Source organism: Schistocerca cancellata, chromosome 2, assembly GCF_023864275.1.
Source record: "Schistocerca cancellata isolate TAMUIC-IGC-003103 chromosome 2, iqSchCanc2.1, whole genome shotgun sequence".
Classification (NCBI taxonomy): domain Eukaryota; kingdom Metazoa; phylum Arthropoda; class Insecta; order Orthoptera; family Acrididae; genus Schistocerca; species Schistocerca cancellata.
This window is the reverse complement of record NC_064627.1, coordinates 512,848,729-512,857,092: the sequence shown is the minus strand read 5'-3', so window position 1 is coordinate 512,857,092 and position 8,364 is coordinate 512,848,729.

The window sequence follows — 8,364 nt, the reverse complement described above, 5'->3', positions numbered from 1 at the left end:
CTCTTCAGCTTGTCCTGTAGCGACGGCCGCGTACGAGTTACGTGCTGCCGTGGTGGACGCATTGGGGCAGACTACATCGTTAGGGGTCACAGCGGACAAACAACAGGTGTGATGATTTTGGAGTTCCATTAACTATAACATGCAACCTTGCCTCCTACGTACTGGGGGTAATCTGAATAGAAACCACTACATCAGGCAGTTTTTAGAGCCTGAGGTACTCTCCCCTCTGCAGATGGCTCCACATATCATACTTCAACGGGACATTCTCTGGTCACATGACGTGAAGAACGTGCAAGCCGTCTTCGAAGAATGACGTACACGACAGCTTCCCTGGCTTGCACGTTCGCCTGAAGAGTTGTTCCTCAAACATGCCTGGGATATGATCGTTCGGCAAGTTGTTCATTCTGGTGCTGCTGCAACCAATGTCGATAGTTTATGGACGCGCATGCAAACCACGTGGCAGTGTGTTCCTCACGTCTAACATACGATATGTATAAGAAAGGGAGGGCATAATGAAAACGGAAGACCAAAAGTGAAGTGCTGGGACTAAATGTGTGTGAGGCAGAAATACAGTCTTTCTCCCCTACCGATCAAACTTTATACCCGAACAGAAATGCCATAGATGAAAAAGTTCACAAGTGGTACTAAGATTCAAGGTGAAGGGATATCAATGACAACATTCACTGATGACGTTCCTATCCTCAATGAATGTTAGAAACAATCACAAGATCAGCTGAATGGTATGAACAATCTGATGCATAAAGGAAGAGTGGACCACAGGAAGATTAAAGTAATGAGGAATACTAGATATGAGATAAGTGATAAATTTGGCATCAAAATTCGGGGCCACGTCGTGGTCAAAGTGAAGGAATTCTGCTTACTCCGTAGGAAAATAACTAATGACGAACGGAACCAGGAATACGTAAGGAGGAGACTAGCACAGGCAGAAATGGCATTCCTGGTCCATAAAAGTCAACTGGTGTCAGACACAGACTTTAATATGAGGGAGAAATTTCTGACAATATATTCGGGAGCACGGCGCTGTATAAAAGTGGGCCATTGGCTGTGAGAAAACATAAGAAAAAGATAATCGAAATATTTGAGACTGGTGTTACCGAAGGATATTCAAAATTAAGTGGACAGATGAGATAATAAATGGGCGAGGAAATGAACGTTTGAAAACACTGGCTAGAAGAAGAGGCAACATGATTAGATATGTGCTAAGGCGTTAGGAATAGCACGCATGGTAGCAGAGGGGGCCGGCAGAGGGGAAAAACTGTACGAGAAGACAGAGATTGTCTTTGTGGCGAGCCGCATACAACCAGCCAGGGGATAGGTGGGGAAATCGGCCGTGGCAGAGCACGCGCCGTGTGAAGCCGATCACATAGTAAAATTAGCCGACACGGCAATTCTGGCTGTAGAGAACTGCTATCACACCCGCTTGACCAGAAAGACTATAGAAGTACACAAACACGAGAATAGCTTCAACAAGAAACAAGAAAGCCTCAATGCCAGGCACTCGTGCTGACGAAACGTCCAGATAAACGTCTGCCGAAGAACAAGATACAGAAGTCAGCAGGCAGTTTGTCAGTCACAATATTGTTTACAGAAAAAGGCAGATGAGGATGCTCGAGGTGTTCGAGCAGAGAAATGTAAGAATGGCGGACATGAGATGTGGTCCTCGCGTTTAGCTGGTTAGAAGCTAAATGGAGTGCATATCGTTCAAGGTCTGGGACGTAATGATGGAACAGGAAGGGTGTAGAGGTCCGTACAACATTTGGACAGCTGAGGATGGATCGCGTGATGAACTTGTATGTATGCATGATGATAATGAGATGTGGTACTCACATTTAGCTGGTTGGAAGGTTAAGTAATTTTAATGTGTTGTGGATTTTCTTTTGGATAGAAAGTAGGTGGAGATTCACTGTTTTATGGTTGAGTTTCAGTCAAGTGTGAAATGCTCTCGTTATATATGTGTTTCTTGCCTAGAATATAATGATTATGATTAGCTGAGAAAGCAGGCACTTTGTAGGTATTCATCTACAGCTGCGCACGAGACTTCGCAGGCAAAGGATTTAATTTTGACTAATAAAGCTTCTTTGCATACATTTGGAGTAGTTTGATTGGAGACATGAACGAAGAGCTTGTTTGCTTTACTAACTCGGGAGAGACCGTGAAGCAGCTTTGCGAATACGCTGCGAAACTTCGCTGATTTTCTCTGTGCTTGTTGGGTTCTGAGGAACGAGGTGACGCACGATGCTCTTGACCAGATTTACAACGTGCATGGCTTCCGGAAGGCGTTTACAAAGAGCGAATGAAATCCTGAGGTTCTCGAGCCGCAGTAAGTCTCACCTCACGATCTTCGGTGGGGTCTTCAGACCGTGCAGTCCTCAGTCTTTTAGCCGTTCTGTCGTATTCAGAACGACTCGACCGTTTTCTCGGCAAGCTTATTCGAAAACAATACAAAATCAAAATGTAGTGAGTACGCCCACGAATCGCAAAGCAACTACTCTGTAGGAATCAGCATGGGTTTCGAAAAAGACGGTCATGTGAAACTCAGCTGGCGCTATTCGTCCACGAGACTCAGAGGACTATAAACACGGGTTCACAGGTAGATGCCGTGTTTCTTGACTTCCGCAAGGCGTTCGATACAGTTCCCCACAGTCGTTTAATGAACAAAGTAAGAGCATATGGACTATCAGACCAATTGTGTGATTGGATTGAGGAGTTCCTAGATAACAGGACGCAGCATGTCATTCTCAATGGAGAGAAGTCTTCTGAAGTAAGAGTGATTTCAGGTGTGCCGCAGGGGAGTGTCATAGGACCGTTGCTATTCACAATATACATAAATGACCTGGTGGATGACATCAGAAGTTCACTGAGGCTTTTTGCAGATGATGCTGTGGTGTATCGAGAGGTTGTAACAATGGAAAATTGTACTGAAATGCAGGAGGATCTGCAGCGAATTGACGCATGGTGCAGGGAATGGCAATTGAATCTCAATGTAGACAAGTGTAATGTGCTGCGAGTACACAGAAAGATAGATCCTTTATCATTTAGCTACAAAATAGCAGGTCAGCAACTGGAAGCAGTTAATACCATAAATTATCTGGGTGATTTAAAATGGAATAAGCATATAATGTTGATTGTCGGTAAAGCAGATGCCAGACTCAGATTCATTGGAAGAATCCTAAGGAAATGCAATCCGAAAACAAAGGAAGCAGGTTACAGTACGCTTGTTCGCCCACTGCTTGAATACTGCTCAGCAGTGTGGGATCCGTACCAGATAGGGTTGATAGAAGATATAGAGAAGATCCAACGGAGAGCAGCGCGCTTCGTTACAGGATCATTTAGTAATCGCGAAAGCGTTACGGAGATGATAGATAAACTCCAGTGGAAGACTATGCAGGAGAGACGCTCAGTAGCTCGGTACGGGCTTTTGTTGAAGTTTCGAGAACATACCTTCACCGAAGAGTCAAGCAGTATATTGCTCCCTCCTACGTATATCTCCCGAAGAGACCATGAGGATAAAATAAGAGAGATTAGAGCCCACACAGAGGCATACAGACAATCCTTCTTTCCACGAACAATACGAGACTGGAATAGAAGGGAGAACCGATAGAGGTACTCAAGGTACCCTCCGCCACACACCGTCAGGTGGCTTGCGGAGTATGGATGTAGATGTAGATGAACTACAATAAATTCGTGTTTCCTAGCAAAGTACACGGTCTCGTAAACTGACATACGGCCGGGAGAGTGGTGTGCTGACTACATGCCCCTCCATATCCGCATCCAGTGATGCCTGTGGTGACGCCCGTGGATGAGGATGACACGGCGGCCGGTCGGTGCCGTTGGGCCTTCATGGCCTGTGTGGTCGGAGTTTTTTTTTTAGCGAAGTACATAAATAAAACTTATAGAAAGAAGCAGAGAAATATCGTTAAGTTTATAATACACAAAGCGAAATCAGTAAATCCGTATGTCCCAGCCAAGTAAATTCGCTGTTGGTGTGTATTCGTAACGGTAAGATTCCGGGGCTCAATTCCGTCACTGACGTTAACTTCCAAAATACATCTGTCAACGAATTTAAAGAAAAAAGAAAAAAAACTGACAGCAACATCTACAGGTCCTTCGGTGCACTACAAAAGTAACAGCATCATCCATTGGTTCTTTCATGTACCATGCCGCGGTGATCGTGTCACAACAGTACTAGTAAGCGGAGCTGACGATTTTAGGTAAAACTGTAAATTACGATATCATTTTTTTCTTGTTGAAGTTTTGATGCAAGGATCCTACATATTTCCCCAAGCTACGCTCAACTTTCATGTAAAAAAAAAAACAAAAAAAAAACTATGAAACTTCATAGTGTGACTTTGGAAATTAGCCTTTTGAAACAGACAAATATACAAACGCTACGGTTGCATAATTTTCTTGTCAGTGTATATTGGGCCCATTGATTTGCAACTGAGCTGTAATTATATTTTGACCGCGACTGTGCAACTCTTTCGTCTTCTTTCCTTAACACCCTTGAGATAATCTGGAAGTAAGATTCTTCGACATAACATTAAATTCTCATAAATAAATGCGATGTAGTTGTTTGGCAACATTCTCTGTATATTCTCCAGTAACTAAACATTCATTAGCAAGGTTGACAGAAAGATATTTTTAGTTACCCCATGAGGAGAAACTGTTGAGGTAGAGTTGGTATGGAGAATGTTCCGAGTGTGAATCTTTCACTCTCCAGTAGGGTGTATGATGTTGTGAGACTTCCTTACACATTAAGCAAAGCGAAGCTCCGCGTTGTGACTCTGATAGGAGAATCGGGGACCGACCGACCACCGTGCCGTCCTCTGCCCAGTCGCATCAATGGCTGCGCTTACGTAGGGGCGTGGGGTGAGCACAGCGCTGTCCAGCCGTTGTCGGCTTTCTTGACCTTGGAGCCGATACCTCTCACTCGAGTAACTCCTCAGTTGGCACCCCGTTCCAGTCGTCTCACCAAGGAAAATTCCTGGTAGTACCAGCAATTGACCCCCGGGTCATTCGCATGGCAGGCAGACAGGCTGATCGCTGAGCTACGGAGGCGGAACCTGCCACGTTAAATTTGTTTCAGTCTTTTGAGCAAGCTTCATAGCAGCGTATACTCCGCTTCAAAGTAGAAGACTCATTCTGGTCTCGAGACGGCCGATTATTTGTAAAGTTCAAATGGTTCAAATGGCTCTGAGCACTATGGGACTTAACGTCTGAGGTCATCAGTTCCCTAGAACTATTTTTTTTAAATTCTTTATTTCAATAACAACAATAATAGTTATACAGATTAATCCACCACCTTAGTGATTAGTGGGTCCTAATGTTAATACAATTTTATATGTTATTAGCAGCTATAACAGTTAATTTGTGAGCTACAGACAGTGTGACACAGTACATGTTAATAGGCAGATTACGACTTTTAATCTGTACACTACTACCTACTTGTTAATTTTCCTACGTACTTGTTAATATTCCTAACTGTCTGCAGCGTTACAGGTGTGTCAGCCTAGATATAAACCTACTTCAAGGCCTTGCTCATCGAGCTAATCCCGATGAGCGTGCCCCTGACACTGGGCAGGCCAAAATTACTTGTCGCTGCAGGTTCCTAATTTAGTATCTATTTCTAGTCCTACTAACTACTAACTAACCTACGTCAAATCCGGTGCTGTCTTAGTCGAGAATAGGTGTACCCCAGTCCCCCTAGCCCTGCACGTGGCGGATTCCAACTAAAAAGTCGACCTGTCCACGCACAGGCGGTACAGGATTAACGTACTAGGACACGTTCAGTGGTTGGTTCTAATCGCGAAAGTCCCTCAGGTATGCAGTCAGAACTTTTCGTGATACCTCATTTGCCAAGTTGTTCAAGGTTACAAAAGTCTCTTCGTGTCTTAATAAGTCGTATGTGTTGTTGTTTGGTAGTTGCTGTCTTAATGTAACTGTTACATCATCGATAAGGGGGCACTCGTAAACCACATGATCGGGAGTACCCTCCACAGCGCCACAGTCACACTCAGGTGTAGCCCTTTACCCAAACCGACATAGGTATGTCGGGTAGGGCCCATGACCAGTGAGAAACTGTATTAGACCCCGGGTTGGTTCGAAATACCTCATGCCTAACATTTCTTTAACATTTGGCAAGAGTCCGAAGGTTCTGCCAGATTCATCCATTTCCCAAGATTCGTGCCATAAGTCCTCACGCCTTCTCCGTATTTCTCCCTTATCCCTAGCCAGAGCTCTCAGTATATTCTCTGTTTTCATGTAGTTCCCTTTCTTAACACAGTACCATGTTGCTTGCTCTCCAACTTAGAACTACTTAAACATAAGTAACCTAAGGACTGAGGCGTAGCGCCTTCGCATCGCTTCTGTCACTTGTTAGGACGATATCGTTATAGGCATGTCACTAGCTGACATGGACCTGAGTTACAGAGAAGCACGTAGTTGTACTAGTAGGCGGCAGAGGTCAGCAGTTGACGAACAGTGCTAGCAGTCGTAGTCAAAACAATGTTGTAAAGTTATGTTTGATTAATATTTAATATATTTGCATAATTGTAATTGTTTTATATGTGTAGTAATTAGCAGTGTGAGTGTTGTATGAGTGAAGAAGAACAGAAGTAAATGAAAACTGTTTTGTTTATTCACGAAGTAACAGTTAAACTATACAGGGGATTTACTATAATTAAATGTGCAGTCAGTTTATGGTACTAATAAATCGTGAGTAGAACACAAATTAATCGGTAATTTCGGAAGGAGTAATTTTATATTTGATACTTTTCTAAATTTATTTATTTAGCAATTGCCATAGAAAGAAATGTTTTACTATGATTGGTAATTGAAGTAAAGCGCGGGTTAGCGCGGGATAATACTACAACCTGATTTGCTGTTTGTGATATCAGCCAATCAGAAAAATGCAGGCTTGCGCCAATCTGTGCTGGGAACAAAGCCTTTGGTGTGATCTAAGTAAGTCGGGGCTGAGGGTTCGAGCTAGTAACATCTCATTGAAAGCAGCTCCGACGAAAGTACTATAAAATCGCGGAAAAATGCTAATTGCGAGTTTGCGAACTAGTACAAAGTGTATTTAAGTGAACGGTATAGTGGAAGTCGTATGGAATTTCGGACGGAATATCAAAATTATTGCTTTTGACTGTTAGTTAAAACAGCGTGGCGTGTTGTGCGATCTAAGACTCGAAAAGGTATTATGTGTAGAGCAGAGTGCACAACATTTGAGCGAGCATTTTCAGAACTAAATGATCTAGTGAACTCTATTAACTTCGGTAACGGGTGTAAATAGCATAAACTGGCTACGTGTGTGATTGTGGTGTGCGTGGGAGCTTTACATTGTGTAGACCAGGTCTTCCCAACCTTTTCAGCTGGCGGACCCCTTCTTCAGTCGAAAATCCATGGCGGACCCCTAGTCAGTCAAGAGCACAGTAACTTCAAAGTTCAGAGCGGAACCCATGGGAACTGAAAGCTTCTTAATGCAGGTGCCATGTTACCAATGACCTCCCCCCCCCCCCCCCCCTGAAGTATCAATAGTCTTTGGTTTAGAGATGAATGAAAACAACTTGAAATTAACGATCCAATTGAAATTCTCACTGTATCCAGACACTTACTAATGGATTTACTCCCTTTGTTCAACACACTATAGCCTGATTAAAATTACTTGGTAATTGAAATTTCACCTCCAAGAGCAATCAACGTCACGTCCAAACTGTTGGCTGTTGACAAGCTGTCGCTTATGGTCTGTTCACGTCCACTATTTGGCTACTGTTATATAAGGAGCATGCATATTTCGTAACAGCCGTGTGTGTGTGTGTGTGTGTGTGTGTGTGTGATTTTTCATGAAATCCGAAGAAAAATGTTCAAATGTATGTAAAGTCTTCCTTTGGTCGTCCTCCCTCCTCATTCATTTCAACTGGAAACTTCCCTTGTGAAGGCGATGGAGAAACTGCACCCTTCTTCAATGATCAAATGGTTCAAATGGCTCTGAGCACTATGGGACTCAACATCTTAGGTCATAAGTCCCCTAGAACTTAGAACTACTTAAACCTAACTAACCTAAGGACATCATACACACCCATGCCCGAGGCAGGATTCGAACCTGCGACCGTAGCAGTCCCGCGGTTCCGGACTGCAGCGCCAGAACCGATAGACCACCGCGGCCGGCGCCTCTTTAACGATTCTGACTTAAGCCACCGATCCATGTTAGAAGTAATAAACTGGTCAAAACTCGACTTATGAAATAGGTAGTGCACTGACAAAGCAAGTTCAACATTTAATGAGGCCTGGGGCCGCATACGTGCCAGCGAGCGCTGTGATTGGTCGACAAAGCTCGCTCCGCGC